This window comes from Neopsephotus bourkii, unplaced genomic scaffold, assembly GCF_033783945.1.
Source record: "Neopsephotus bourkii isolate Nb327-2 ecotype Australia unplaced genomic scaffold, CSIRO-AGI_Nbou_v1 NB_234, whole genome shotgun sequence".
Taxonomy (NCBI): Eukaryota; Metazoa; Chordata; class Aves; order Psittaciformes; family Psittacidae; genus Neopsephotus; species Neopsephotus bourkii.
The window spans coordinates 2,540,697-2,553,412 of record NW_026900744.1 but is presented as its reverse complement, the minus strand read 5'-3'; the positions used below and the strand labels follow the sequence as shown (position 1 = coordinate 2,553,412).

The window sequence follows — 12,716 nt, the reverse complement described above, 5'->3', positions numbered from 1 at the left end:
AGCAACAACCCTGCTCAGTGGCTGGCTTAGAGGAGACAAATGTTTTGGGGCAGATTATTTATATTGCTTATACCAAGCTACTAAAAGCTTCAGAAAGATTATCCTTTCAATGACAATGTAAACCATATTCAACAACACACAGCAGATTTAGCAGGAACACATGCAGTTGTTTTAAATCTATACTGAATATGTTCCACTGTATATACATCCTTTAGTAAAAATAGTAATAAAAAACTCATTTCTACTTGAAAAACCTTCTGAGTTTTAGCTCCTACATAATATAATGCATATTTAGACTAGCATGTTATTCAGTAAAAGATGTCCAAACAAGATGATTTGATGTTGGAATAGTCATCTCAGAACAACCAGAGCAATGTAAGGTAAAATAATTGTCAAGTCAATCTCCAGCTTACACTTTATTGCAGAAATAAATTGAACTCTGCTCTAGCTTTTTGACACGTAATTCTGATACTAATGGGTTCAAATCCATTTCTCTTTGCTCTCCTTCCTAACAGGAAGCTTTATGTAATACTGTGTCAGAAATCTACCAGTTACTGCCTAATGTTTCTCTTAAATAAAAAGTCTCTGCCTGTAATAGTATTAACAGCTGCCATCAGTTTACAGTAATGAGCTACAGTTCATCATGGTAGTGCTACTATGAAAATTAGAAGCTTTCATAAAGCTTCTCAATTCACAAAAAGATTATCAGAGCCATCATGAGCAGTGGTGTAATGGCAGATATTGTCTGTTTAAGGTTTACAGGCCAGATAGTATAGTGGTGTAACTGTACTCAATCAGTGTAATTGTACAGAGTTTAATATACCATGTTATGTACTAAAAACACAGAAGTTCTACTTGAGGGTCAGTATATAAACCCAGTGTTATTTTCTCATCATTTCTGATGGCAAAAACCTGCACACTCACTTTACAGAGTGTTTCACAGCCTCTTCAAAAGAAGGATTAAAATATGTTTTGTTTGAAGAAACATAATGATTTTTAACTATATATACCTTGGGTTATCTATACAGTAAATCTTCCGAAGAAAAGTAGCTACAAACCATGAGTTTTTTACTTTCTTTTGTCCCTTAAAAAAATGGAAAATATGTATCTTAATGTTTGATACCTCCAGAATTCTATAAACTTAAGCATATACTTACAAGCAGTATAGCAATCAAACAAGATATTTAATTAAGGTGGGATTTTCTGGGGCATTTAACATTGGAACTTTGTCAAATAGATCTTTGCTACCTCTGCAATCAGTGGGAGATATGCTACCTCATTCTACCATAAACCAGAAATATGCTATTTACAGATCCTAATGGAAGAAGAAAACCAAGCAAGCAAGAGAAAACCCCACAACTTCTTGTGCAGAACTCAATTTATATACATTTTTTTTTCCCTAGAAAATATCCTTATCTGTTTTTCAAAACTGTTGGTAAATACAGAAAATATCCAGGCTTTTTAAAGCAGAGATGGGAGGAGTGTAGAAGAAGAAACTAAATACACTAAAATTTACTAAATTGAGTAAACTGTATGAATAAGGGGAAATATGAAGTTTATAAAATCACAAATGAAGAGAGCAGAATAAAATTATTAACATTCCTAATAACAACAAAAATTAACTATTAAGCAGGTTATTTTAAAAAAAGATTAACGCATTTATACAAACTGCATAGCTGGGCTGGAAAATCACAATAAATTTGATCAGATTAGACAAAGATGATACGCGTCATAGAGTCCACCTATGCCTGCTAGAAACACCAATCTGGAGGCAACTATTACAATGAACTGCTGACTTCTAATAGCCTGCACCATTTAGACTGGTGAGAACTCACAGTTCTGAGGTACCACAATACATAATGTGTGGGGGAAAATTGCGAGGCTGGCCTACAGGGTGCCAGGGTTTACCTGTAACTCATGCACCCTGTAACACATAGGTCAGTCCTGCCTGTACTACTGACACAGGAACTGAATGTAAGGGTTATTTTATACTTTCCTAGTTATTACTAATATCTTTTTAAGCATCAGCTACTGGCCACTGTCTAGATTAGGATACCAGATACCAGATACCAGACTAGCTCACCAGACTACACACCTTCTTAATCTGACCTGCTGTGCCAGCACTTTACTTTCACAGTAAAGCCACAACCAAGAAAATAGTGTAAGTGAGAAGATAGAGTCAATTACAGTGGATGTTGATGAAACAGTGGGATCAAGGGCATTGGGAGCAAGGATGACAGCTGATCGCTTTCTCACCATCTTTTCATTATGAGACTAGTCTCCTTCAGGATCACAGGGCAGTTCCAGTTCCATGTTCTGGAGTACTGCCTATCTCCTGGAATGAGCAGTATCAACACTATATGCTTTCAAAGAAGATGAGTTTCTATCTTTTACTGAGACAGGTTAATTCAACCAAGACTTACTCAGTGGCTCTCTTGTACAATCCAAGGACTGTATGGTTTGGATTTGCAAACCCTGTGTTACATTTGGGTGTTCAAGAAAATTGATGAATATTTTGCTGAATGCTGGGATTAAAAATGAGTTAGCAGTTGGTAAAGACAAGAAATCCACACTGCCTAAGAGGCTTTCTCAAATGTGCAATCTTTTCAACAAAGTACAATAATCTTTTTGGCACCTGGTATCTGACTCTGATGGAGCTTATAGATGCTCAAGATCAGTGAAAGATTTGCCACTCTTCACAGCACCTTTCCTCCATTTTAACAGGTTCCACAGAAGCAAAGAAGGAGGCTCTTCTTGCCTACACTAAAACACGACACTAACTTTCAGGATTTGTTTATCCTTTCAATACTAAAATTTCCTATTTTCTGTTTCTCATTTTCATTATCAAAATTCAAGTATTCTCTGCTTTTTCTTTCACTTATGCTAAGGCATAGGTATGTAAAGACACTCTATGCACAGTAACCCCATTATTGAGTTCATATCGGGTTCATGTTAAAATCACAGGCAGCATAAAACAATAATGAAGGAATTGTGTTACAAGATGTAGCTCTTTAGTCCCATTGCCAACAGTTGATAGCAGAATAGAGGATTACTGGAACCATATGCTCAACACACTCAAAAGCAATCAGCAGGCAGAATACTGACTTCTTCACTGCTTTTTCCTAACTAATTCCAAACTAATTACCTCTTACAGAATATCTACTATTTCATTCCTAGGCTTCCTTGGTGGAAAGAAAACACACAACTTTCTACAGCTTCTCAGCACTAACTTCTCTTTTTCTGCCCTGTCATTTAAAGTGCAAATGGTTTCCCTCCCTCAGTAACATGAATTAACCTACATATATTTCAGTTTGTCTTTTTCTTCAGGTTTCAACAATTTCTGCACGGTATCTCAACCTGCCATGGATCAAATACAGAATATTCTGCATAAGAAAGATAGAAAAATCTAAAATTGGGAAAGCTTAAAACACTTAGTTAAGTATTTTTTCTTACACTTTAGTTCTGTGCTTCTGCATTGTGATGTAAAGGCTCTTCAGTAATAAAAGCAGAATGAAACGAAATTTGCATGGAAGACAACACTGGGACTAAAAAAAGAGGGGTATTTAATCATAAATAAAAGTTTTTAAATTGACAGAAAAGTAAGCCTGTCACATCCCTGACATCAAGATCATCATAGTGCTGATTTTGTTTATGGCATTTATAATGTATTTTTGACATTTTGAGTGACAGATGTCACCATAATATGAAATTAAACGCACCTGGCCATTAGTTTCCTGTAAGCAAAAGCCAGTGTTAAATCTGAAACATAGAGTGTGCATGCAATAATTACCACACACTGACATCTAAAATGTTCTTAGAGACACCTGCAACAGAAAAAGTTTATGAATTTAACACTGTCTTGCCAAGAGAGGATATTTCATCAGGACAGCAGTTGTTTTGCTAACACTGAATGCTGTCTATGTTTGCTAACCTATCTGTATTCATTATGCTTTAAAGGATGATACATGTCATGACAGCTTTGGATAATTTCATGGAGATGCACACTGTATTGCACTTACCAAAGCTTCACATACACCCTCAATCTATTCCAAGCACAACTGAATTATTGATCCAAAATAAAATTATATGTACTTGAAAGGATTCCAACTTGGAAGAATCATCATTTATAAATCTAATTTTATACATGACCAATATAGGCACAAGTTTCCAAAATGGCAAAATTATTTTTCTTCAAAACTGCAGTCTGTTCAATTGATTATTCTTTTCTTAAAATGTTGAGATGAACATGCAATCTATTTTAAATGTCATCACTTTGTTTCTTTATTTAATTAACATTTCATATGGCTTCCTCAGTAAATAAATAATTGCTTCAATCACTGTATGTATCATCTAACCCTGTGCACTTTTGACTTCCAACAAAATTGCATCACCTTCCATCATAGAGATCAGTGAAACTACTTTTTAAAAGTTCAAAGGCTCCTTTGCAATAATCCACTACGGTTTCAGATCACTCAAGCCCTTCCCTTATAAAAAGTAATGGATCCATATTACCACTGCTATGGTACCATAAGATCTTACAAAATTTGCTTCACTAATCTGACTCCACCATCTTTCCTTCCCTCCTTTTTTCCCAAATTGAATAGCACGTGCTATATAAAAAAAGTCTTTTTGCCCTGTAGTAATCCCAGCTATGTTAAAGATACTGTCCAAATGCACTCAGCTCAGCCTCTCATGCTTTCAAGGCAGACAGATACATATATGCATATATAAAATATACGTATAGACTCAAATATAGCTTTAAAGGACTTTGCCAGTCCAGTATATGCTGTGTAACATTGTAGTACACAATGACGCTGTCAAACTAAACAAAAACTAACAAAGTTTTTGCTGCTTCTATATTCTGAAAGATACACCCCAAAGGACACAAATACATAACTCTTATTTTGCCTCAACTGTTGTCATATTTGCTAGTAAACACTAGAGAATTTTCAAAGCATTCTCTAATTCAGATTACATTTATTTACCTGCTTTAGAAACTGATTTTTCCTGAAGAAAATATTCCAAGAGAAATTCACTTCCTTTTTAAAGTTGCTTAGAAAAGGAATTATAACTTCAACACTTCTGCAGTATACACCTTTCTCCAAGGCAAAATAAAACAGTGAATGATAATGACTGATAAACCCAATGGCCTTAGATGAATGTCAGAATTTAAATCATGTTCACCTGCAAGAACTGAAACTCATTATTTGGTAGCCAAGAACAAAAGAAAGAATAAATAAAAAAGGTATACTGCTCTAACTAAATACTAAAATTACAGTAAGCAGTGAATTCAAAATCATAAGACTGATGCTACTTACAGTTTCACTTTAAAATCAAAACAGCAATGTGAGCTGGAAACATGGGATGACAAAAACTGTTCAGCCCTTTATGGCTTTGGAGGAATGGCCCAAGTGCTTTCAAGACACAAATGCAAATTCAGATATCACTGTTGACTGAAGGACCCCGATTTCAAACACATGAACCAGCAACGGACACATATGAACATGGACTTGAAGAAAGAGGAGTTGAGAGCCTTCATCACTAAGAGTTAGTAAACAAATTAAAATTAGTTTCATTTTACCCGACCAAATAGATGGACAGCAGCACAAAGGTAGAGACTGACAATTCAGACTAAGTGAGCTTGATACTTAGGTACGACTTTGACATCTGTAGAACAGGACCGAATTTTCTGGAAAACTGTTGTTTAATATCTCCACACTAGTTGCCATAAAGTCAAAACAACAGTAAAACTGAAAAGTATCCACAGTGCTTCTCAGAGATAGCAGATACTCAAATTATCATAGAGAAACAGGAATTTAAATACTGACAAATAGATGCCTATTCGAGAACAGCTAAATAGATTCATATTTTTTAATTAGGGAAGTAGAAATCCTAGGGAGGAAAGAAAAGGCCAAAATTCAGACTCAGAGTGATATCCTCCTGATACATGGGTTGGTACAGAAAATTACGCACAAAACCTCTATCTTTCTGGAATTACATGTATTTCTTGGTATTTTTATACCATCTATGCTAAAAAAAAAGCATTCTTCTCAGAATGCTTAGAATATGAATTCATGATACTTGCAAAAAAAAAGGAATCAATCACAGAGTTTTGCATACATTAGTTGTCACCTGATAGTTATTTTACAATGGTTCCTGTCTTTTGACGGCATAAAATCAGTTAGAATGAAGCTTCAACAACTCAAATGCCCAAATCCTAAAGCTCTCTAGTCCTACAACACATTATCTTTTTAATATAGGAGATTCTTTTTCCTGCCAAAAAAAAAAAAAAAACAAAAAATCCAAACCTCTAAACTACCCACCCATAAAACTTTGCATTAAATTTAAATATAAATATTTAATTTTCTTTGGTAGTAGATCAATCTAGCAGCAGGAATAAATTTAAAAATCAACCATTCTGGAACATTCCTATATTTATATTGCACTCTGTTTATTTGCATGAAGATTTCCTTTTATGTCTACATCCATGTTTTACCTTCCTGGCAGTAACAGTAATAGATATAAATTTCTGCCACAAAGTTTTCATACAAAATTGAATTTCAGTTTAATCGTTTACTATTTAGTAAGTGCATAAAAAGAGAGGAAAGGAATTAGGCAATTATGTGCATTTTCTCTAAACAGCAAATTTAAAACAATGTACCTATTTGAACAAGAAATGCCACATCTTGCTAGATAGAAAGCGTCTTTTAAAAGCTAACCAAATCCTTCTTTAAAACCAGATTTATAAGAGCAATATAATTTTAAAACTTATATTTTCAGCAACACAGACCTTGTCTGATGCTTTAAAAATTCTGATTTGGAACCAAACAAGATTGAACAACTCTTCACCTGAGTCCCAGTAAGACTCTGCTGTTTTAAACTGCAGGACAGTTGTATGGAGTACAAAAACCAGTCCAACATATGCATTCTTAGTAATTAAGTTCTTACACACATTATATTCAGACATATCAGTGAAACCATTTAAAGTTATGGCTTTGTTCAGATTGCTTATTAGTTCTATATGCCTATTTGTTAGAAACTCCCAAGTTTCAAATTTCTAAACTTTAATTCATTAAATGTGCTTGGATAAGCAGTGCACAGGTATCAGTAACCTTTACCTTTAATCTTTTCAAGAGAAGTACCAGAAGTCAGGAAACAAAATAAATTTGTATGACAAAACAAAACTGATACGTGAAAAAGATAATTTTTTGTCTTCCTGTGCAAAGGGTGAATAAAATACCAAAATAAAGGAAGAGGTAGAGGTACCTTTCTAGCACACTAAAAATTAACATAAGAAGAGCACATAAAGATGTGTAACAGCTGGGGGCTCCCAAAACAGGTAAAATTTAAATAACGTAGCAATTCTCCTCATAAATTATTACAAAGACATAATTAGAGAGATTACAGGAGCTGACCATTAAGAGTATTAATACATCACTGATGTAAACTATTCAACAATGAATGCCTTATGACCAATTTAGTAATAAGGTATATGTAATTAAACATAGTACAGAAAATACATATATCAGATTTCTCAGCAAACGTTGCAAGTCAAAAAATGCATTATGGAATTCTTCCAAATTTCAGAAACTGTACACCTTTACAAAAACGTATCAACTTTTATACATGCATTTTCCAAAGCCAGGTAAATGCAATATAGCCTTTGATGCACAGTAAAGAAAATAGCTGTCTTCTAAAAAGATAAACTGGAAAGACTGTTAGATGTTATAATGCATCTTGATACCAGTAACATATCATCAAATGACAGTAGAGTGAAGAATGTCTGCTTAAGAAGAAAAAAGTAAAACGGTAGCCTGTTTCCAACTGTAGACTGCTTTTGATGTCATCCGTACTCCATCTTACTTTGGAGGCAGCTTCTGAAGGAATTAACTGCACGATGAGTTCTTACAACAAAAGAAGCAGAGTACTTCAGAACATGCCTGTTTTTCTTTTCTTTCTCTGTGTTCCTCCAAAATGCATCCACTGGTACAATGAAAGACATTATCTCTCCCTATACGCATATGATTCATATCTTTAAACAATCACTTCTGAAACATCACAAACAGTTGTCCACTAAGGACCATTGCATTGCTTTAGGACAGTAATAAGAGGCCTGAACAAACTATAAAACCTAATTTCAATAATAAATTGCTCCTGAAAAACTATTCCATTAAAGACAACAAAGATTTTACAGCCTTTTATATTTTAAAAAACAGTGCAGGACAAAATAAAAGGAAAACTGTATAATGAGAGCTCCACACCTTCATAAAAATGTCCTGATATGGCATTATCCGTCTGACCCTGGCATCCCATTTAAATTCCTAAAGAAGAACAGGCTATCCTTTTCCCTGATCTATACATATACATATACATAACAAAAAAAAAAAAAAAAAACTTGAGTCAAAATTCTAGCCTCAATCCAACTGCAACTGATGTAACAGGGAGAATGCCTTTGAAGTAAATAACATTTGGTTCTTTGATTTTGACCTCAATATGGATTGATTTATTAACTGTAAGTAATGATCAAATCTTAGCCGCCAAATGCCTGCTCTTATCCTCATCTTTTTTGGTATATTTTGTCAGCACCTTTGTGATGAAGAACTCCAAATGTGTTTATCAACACTGACAGAACAAAATTTGGCACTATTAGGAAACCCCTTATGTTGGAAATTCTTTTTTTAATCTCAGTGAAAATACCATTTCTGAACATGATTCATCACAGCAGAGTTGTTCAGGGTACATACACATACAGAATATACCATGTGGCCTAGATGTGCATTACTGATTGGTATAATATGGCTGTTGTTTGTTAGAGTAATTAAAACCCTCACAGATATTTTTAATACTTTCATCACTTCAGTTGTATGCAACTCCTATTGCTTCTTTTCCAGGACAGAGATTCTTTTCTAATGTGGCTCCAGTGTCTGGAACAGTGAGCCTCAGCTGCTTTAAAATTTCTGGCTACAGCCCCAAGAGAAATAATCATTCTTTTCACCTGTAATATCCTCCAATATTGGTAAACTAGCATATTTTTATAATTTTTTGCACGTACACACATTTCTTTTTTTTTACCCAAATCTCAAATGAATCACTGTTGCTACTAGCACCTTTAAAGACATTCTAGTTCAGAAGTAATCATGCACCTGAAGAAGTGTCTATTTATAAATACTTGCAATGCAATTTGGAAATGACATTTGTTCATCCAATTTCTGGTTGCATAGAGAAGGAATTTAGCCAAATTGCAGACAGTGTTGTAAGGGCCATGACTGAAGTTAATAGGAAACAAACCCTGCCCAATAAAGAGCATTATCCAGAAATAGCAGCCTGGGACATGTATATCTATAAAGAAATTGGAGGCTTTGCCCATGAGACCACATGTTCCACAGCAAATCCTATTTCCTTTATTCTCTCTTTTATGGTTACTGTAAGAGTAGTCATTGCATGATTATAGTCCTTATATATAACATATCAGTTTCTTTGTGTTTCAGTTTGGGTTTTTTCCCAATACTGGTGTTAACTGAATTCACTGAACAAATGAGGAAAAAAAAATCCACAATTCAGATCTTATCAATGGACTCACAAGTCAGAAACCATGTAAAGAAACCAAAAGATCAAATCTTACATCTCTCAGGTATCTTACATGATGGTTCCTCTTTCCCCTAAATATTAGCCATTAGCTATTTCTTTTGACGTTTTCCTTGCTGAAAAATTATAAAATAAAACTAACAGCATAAAATGTCTGATGTAGAAATCCAAATCATAATGGGGAAGAAGTTAATTTACCAATTTCTAAATAAATAATAAAAAAAAATAGCCTACTGGTTCTACCGTTAACATAGGGAAATGAACATCTAAAAAACACTGAGTTTATAATAAAAGTCTAAAAATAATTCTGAAAAGATTAGGGTTCTCCCTGCTGAGCTACAGAACTTAGCTCTATTACCTGCCCTTGTTACTGAAGCACAACAGCAACCTAAGACATAACTAACAGGAGGAAGGAAGCAATCATTCTGAAAAAGACTTATGTATGATAGTGAAAAACACACTGGGCATGAGTTTCCATAGTGATTCAGCAACAAAAGGCTGCTGCAATTTTCAGCTGTCTATACCAAGACAGGAACAGTGCAAAGGGACTACAGTCCCTTCTCTGCAAGTTGGGATGTTAGTATACTCAAAATTGTCCATTGAATTTTAAGTTCCACAATATAAAGAAGATATTGAAGGAACTGGAAGAGGAATAATAATAATAAAACAAAGAAGTTCTGCAAGAAGCAAAACTACTATGGATTTGGATTTCATGGTTGTATTCTCTAGTATCTTAAAAATGCAAATTCCAATATGTATTTTCTCCTAGGCATCTCCTCTGTGGATTCTCTGATGTTTAATAACAAATGATCTCTTAATGTAGCCTGTCTGCCAGCGGGAACACTAACAGGTCTCTTGCCCATTAGGCAGAGTGCTTTCCTGAAACTTACAGGAATCCCTGTCAAGGGGTGCTGAAACTGCCCAAGAGTTAAGGTATTAAAAGAGAAAGGAGAGGAGAAAGATAAAGAGCCACACAAAAACCTTGGCTAGCAAGTAGACAGTATGATCATATAAGCTTTGTGCCCTTGGAAATCCAGGCTAATTATCAAAGGGCTGGACAGATTCACTTATAGAATCATAGAATGTTTAGGGTTGGAAAGGACCTTAAGATCGTGTAGTTCCCAAACCGATTGCCATGGGCAGGGACACCTTTCACTAGATCATGTTGCCCAAGGCCCATGTCCAACCTGCCAGGGATAGAGGATTTACCACTTCTTTGAGCAACCTGTTCCAGTGCCTCACCACCCTCACGGTAAAGAAATTCTTCCTTATATCTAACTCGAACTTCCCCTGTTTAAGCTTAAACCCATTACCCCTTGTCCTATCACTACAGTCCTTGATGAAGAGTCCCTTTCCGGCATCTTTGTAGGCCCCCTTCAGATACTGGAAGGCTGCTATGAGGTCTCCACACAGTCTTCTCTTCTCCAGGCTGAACAGCCCTGAATTTCTCAGCCTGTCTTCATACAGGAGATGTTCAAGCCCCCTTGACATACCCATGGCCCTCCTTTGGACTTGCTCCAACAGCTCCATGTCCTTCTTATGTTGAGGGCATCAGAACTGCACACAGTGCTCCAAGTGAGGTCTCACAAGAGCAGAGGGGCAGGATCACCTCCTTCAACCTGCTGTTCACATTTTCATTTATGATGAAAGTCGAAAAGCCCCACAGTGGAAAAATACTTAAAGACTTAAAGTTCTAGTAGGTCTTTTATCTATCGCTGCATTCATAACAAAATACTACACTAATCAAATTGCAAAAACTGCACTACTATTGTAGTAGAACTGAAACCTAAATCATAAGTACATACAGTACAATTCTGTGTTCCTAGAATTTGTATGGCTGTTGTTTTTACACTGTGTCTTCTTCATTCATTTTTTAATCCATTTGTCCACTGCTGGATGTCAATGACTGGTCTGATGCAACAAGAGAAAAACAGAATGGATGATTTCTAATGCAGCAAATGAAGGAAGTTTTCTTGTTTTCTTGATGATACTACTGAAATCAATTTCTGAGCAAAAGCTTTCGTGTGAAACATCACACAAAAGTGGAGATAGAATGAGAAGAAAGTCTTCAAATCTAAGTAAAGTTGTGTAAGAATTTGAAGTGGAAGGATGAAGAACAATGAGAAGGAAATGTAATACAGATGATATATAAAAGTAATAAAAGCAGCTACTCCTTTTGAATCCTCATTTAAATGGCTGAAACCAGAACTGGATCTGCCTTTGTCCCATATCACCTATATGCTACATCAAAAATAAATATAATATTATACATGTAATTATTTATACAGAGTTATTCAAAGATCTACTTTTACACGTAAAGTGATCAAAGTTACCTGTGTATTAGTGCAACATTTTTAAGCAATACTGAGTGGTATGAGTTTCCTTGTTATTATTTTCTAGTAATACATAAAAGAATATAAATAAAATTCACAAACCAGATTGCACAGTATGTTTGATGTAGCAATTTCTAACATTCATTCAATATAGCTCAGCTGCAATGACTAATACTGCCAGTGTCCTCTACTACAAAGACCTAAAAAAGGTTCCAGACTAGATTACGTTCACGCAGGTCTCATTTTAACGGAAATTGGAGAGATGAAAAAAAGATTATAGGAACACACATTAAAAAAACAGACCTCACAAGTCAAACTTAATAGTGAAACCATTCTCTTTCATGTAGACAACCATGAAAACAAATATCCTGTAAGCACTAGATATATATTGTATCTTTCTACCAGATCTCTTTGCCTCCTTGAGACAGATTCCCATTCTTCTCATGACTATATAATTTGATCACAGTTGAGTAAGGCACAGCAGAGGAAAGGGTCTGCCTGATAAAGTATCAGGCTCCAGGAAAACAGATAAACAATTTGATGATTTCTAGTTGTAACAGGAATGGTGCTGTGGTGGGTATTAAGATATTAGTCTAGCAGAATACCAATATCAAGCTTCTGCAGTTTTTTTCTCTTACTAAATATGTTTTCTTTCCATTAAGTGAAAATGACAGTCTGATTATGATAAACTAAGACAGAACACCAGAATAAAACAAGGTGGGTGTGAAAAGTGGAATTAAATCTTTTTTGATTTGTCAAAGTACGTAACTTCTTTTTTTTTCTTAAAGATAAGTGAGA

At 34.9% G+C, this 12,716-nt stretch overlaps 1 protein-coding gene and 1 long non-coding RNA gene across 10 annotated transcripts in view; one reads left to right on the top strand and one right to left on the bottom strand.

The window, feature by feature from the left end:
• LOC133207734 (BEN domain-containing protein 5) overlaps positions 1-12,716 on the bottom strand; it is a 965,731-nt gene that overhangs the window by 900,067 nt on the left and 52,948 nt on the right. The window lies entirely within an intron of this gene.
• LOC133207637 (uncharacterized) lies at positions 10,450-12,633 on the top strand. Its single transcript, XR_009724100.1, has 3 exons — positions 10,450-10,585; positions 11,597-11,857; positions 12,581-12,633. It is a non-coding gene; the product is annotated as an uncharacterized LOC133207637 (long non-coding RNA).